A 3,125-nucleotide genomic window follows, 5' to 3' on the forward strand; every position below is an offset into this window, starting at 1 on the left:
GCGTTTAGCGTACTCCCCGACGTTCGGGTTCGGTGTAGGAGTTGATGCAAAGAGGTAACATGACTGGATGTACTCCGGTGCGGGACCTTCTCCCCACTATCCCATTTTCCTGGCACCTGCAGTCCTAACGATGATCTAACATGACCCCAGCTTTGGATAGAAGCACTAGGACACCTAACCTAGCCTAAGCTCCAGCTGACTTGACGTAGGATAGAGTAGTTCTTTATTTTATAGTTTCTCTCCTTTATTCCTTCCTCTTGGAGTGTGGATGTGTGCTGTGTCACATTACCGTTGCTTATTCTTTATCTGTACTTACCCCTGTTAGAGTATTGCCTATTGCTTGAGGCACAATGTCATAGTTAATGTTGAGTACAATACCTTTGCCGCTGCCGTCCTTTGGGACACAAATAAATGATGATACCCTTACTCTCCGGGTGAAATGCTACAACAGTATATCCGTTCGCTTGCGGATCCATCTATAATCGTATTGATTATACCACGAGAGTGGCACCCCTTGGGTGCAGTTGCTAGGATGGGTTCGGCGCCCTCATTTCTAGTGATTGCACTAAGGACTGCCAACAGGCATTTCTAGCGCTGTTGCTAAGGATTAACCATCCCTAGTGATTGCGCTAAGAAATGTCAACAAGCATTTCTGGCACCGTTGCCGTGGACGGCATGTGAACAAAGATATTGTGCTGATATTAACTTAGACCTTGTACTCAGGATATAGTCTTTACTCTTTCAGGCTAAAGTCACTTTATGTCTTCTTTTATTTTTTTGATTTGAAAGAAGACAGGGGTAGTGTATGACCGGTTTCTCCCTGCTGGAAAACTACAGGACAATCCAGAGAGGCTCGTGAGAAGGGCACGACCTCGCGTCGTTCCTCCTCTCGCTATCCTCCCGGCACAGAAACCCATTTCGGAAGCACCACTCGTTCTTGAGGCTATGGCTGAAAAGACTCTCCGCGAGTTCTCCGTCCCCTCCACCGACAATGTGGCCATTGGCCCCAACATCAATGTCGGGGACATGAACTTCGAGCTCAAATCAAGCCTCATCAACATGGTGCAGGCTAGCCCATTCTATGGCAAGCCGAACGAGGACGCAAATGCACATTTACAGAATTTTCTAGAGCTCTGCGACACCGTTATCATATGGGGTGTCGCCGCTGATGTTGTCAAGCTTCGTCTGTTTCCCTTTTCCCTCCTGGGGAAGGCGAAACAGTGGTTTTATAAAGAAAAGGACATCGACACCTGGGCCAAATGCTCCAAGGAGTTCCTCGCAAAATTCTTCTCGCTCGGCAAAACAAATGCCCTGCGCGGGAGAATTTAAAGTTTCTAGCAGACGGGGATGGAATCCATCCCAGAAGCTTGGGAGAGGCTGCAGGAATACATCCTGGCCTGTCCTCATCACGGCATGGATGAGTGGCTCGTCCTGCAAAGCTTCTACAATGGGCTCACAATGACATCTCGAGCCAATATTGATGCTGCTGCTGGAGGAGCCTTCCTCGACCTGACCATAGCCAAATCCAAAGCATTGGTCGAGAAGATGGTCTCCAATTAGGGGTGGAGCAATGAACGACTCCAACCCCGTACAAAAGGCATGCATACCGTCAAAGAGACGGATATGATTACCGCGAAGCTGGACCTCCTAATCAAGAAGATGGAGGAAGGGAGCCAATGACTGATTCAGGCTCCCGCCTACGCTATGGGTTCGCACTTCACATGCGAAGTCTGTGGTAATGATGGACACTCGGGGAACGACTGCCCCGAGACCCATGAAGATTGCGCCTACCTGAACAGCAACAACAACGGGTATCGTCGACCACAAGGAGTCCAGGGGTGGAACTAGCCACGTCCACCATTTCAGGGAGGTAATAATTATAACTCATCTTTCAATTCAAACCAACCTCCCTTGAGAGATCTTGTTCTTGGTCAAGTTAAAATCAATGAAAATATAAACAAAAAGCTTTTGGCCAATGACAAATCCCTGGAAAGTTTAAATGTCAAGCTTGAAACTTTGTCTTCAACTCTTAAAAACCAGTTAAGTTTCAACAAAATGATCGAAACCCAGCTTGCACAAATTGCTGCTTCGTTACCTGCTGTTGAGAGCGGGAAGATCCCGGGGCAACCCGACTCTCCCGTTGAATATGTCATCATGGTGTCTACCGGACGAGGTAACTCGTCCCGGAGGCCACCACGCAATAACCATGCAGGTAGGTACTGTCCCCCCAAGGAACGACGTTTGGGATGGCATGGTGGCAGCAGTGCAAGAGGATCCAGGGGTCCCCATGATCAGCTGCTCGATCTACATCAAACACTTCGAGCGATGCCTATGCAATCTGGGGGCAAGCGTGAATATAATGCCCAAGGTAATATATGAAGCACTTGAATATCCTGCTCTTTCCCCAACAACTATGCTCGTACAGCTTGCAGATTCAACCATTCGGTATCTCAAAGGGATAGCCGAACACATTTTCATACGAGTACGAGACTCCTTCGTCCTTGCCGACTTTGTGGTAATGGATATGGAGGGCGACCTCGGAGTCGACCTCGTACTTGGGCGACCTTTTCTAAGGTCTTCCAAGGCAAGGATCGATGTTGGAAAGGGAGAAATCCGTTTCTGTTTCGGAAGGGATGATATGTTTTTCAGGTTCAAGAAGAAGGAAGAGCAGCGCTTCATGATCCAACAAGACAGTGAAGGGCAAGCACTCTGGGGTGCACAAGAACCCCAGCCAGAACAATGACCCTCCGCACCTAAAAGAAAGAAGAAGGAAAAGAAGGTGTGGCGGAAGGTCGAGGGTTCGGCTTCGTCCAGTTCTCCAGGATAAGCCGACGAATGGTAAGAACGATGGAGAAAAGTCGTGCATGTCGGACTTTAAAAGACGCGCCCTTGCCAAAGGTAAATTGGTATTTATCTCATATTTGCTTTTTCCACTTTTCAACATTTTCTTTGCACCTTATTTGTTTTTCTCCACTGCATGTTTGAAATTTTCAAAATTGTTTTCTGCACGCTGGAATTTTTCTAGCACTTTTCCCTTTTTACAAAAAGACCAAAAATATTTTTTGAGTTTTAAAGTCCTTTGGGAAAAATAATTTGGACATATTTTCAAGCAAACTTTTGGCCGT

At 47.2% G+C, this 3,125-nt stretch overlaps 1 non-coding gene across 1 annotated transcript; it reads right to left on the minus strand.

Annotated features, from left to right (window-relative positions):
• Window positions 1–1,311: 1,311 nt before the first annotated feature.
• Window positions 1,312–1,415, minus strand: LOC120677032. The gene has a single exon (XR_005676097.1). It is a non-coding gene; the product is annotated as a small nucleolar RNA R71 (small nucleolar RNA).
• Window positions 1,416–3,125: the final 1,710 nt, after the last annotated feature.

This window comes from Panicum virgatum, chromosome 5N, assembly GCF_016808335.1.
Source record: "Panicum virgatum strain AP13 chromosome 5N, P.virgatum_v5, whole genome shotgun sequence".
NCBI lineage: Eukaryota > Viridiplantae > Streptophyta > Magnoliopsida > Poales > Poaceae > Panicum > Panicum virgatum.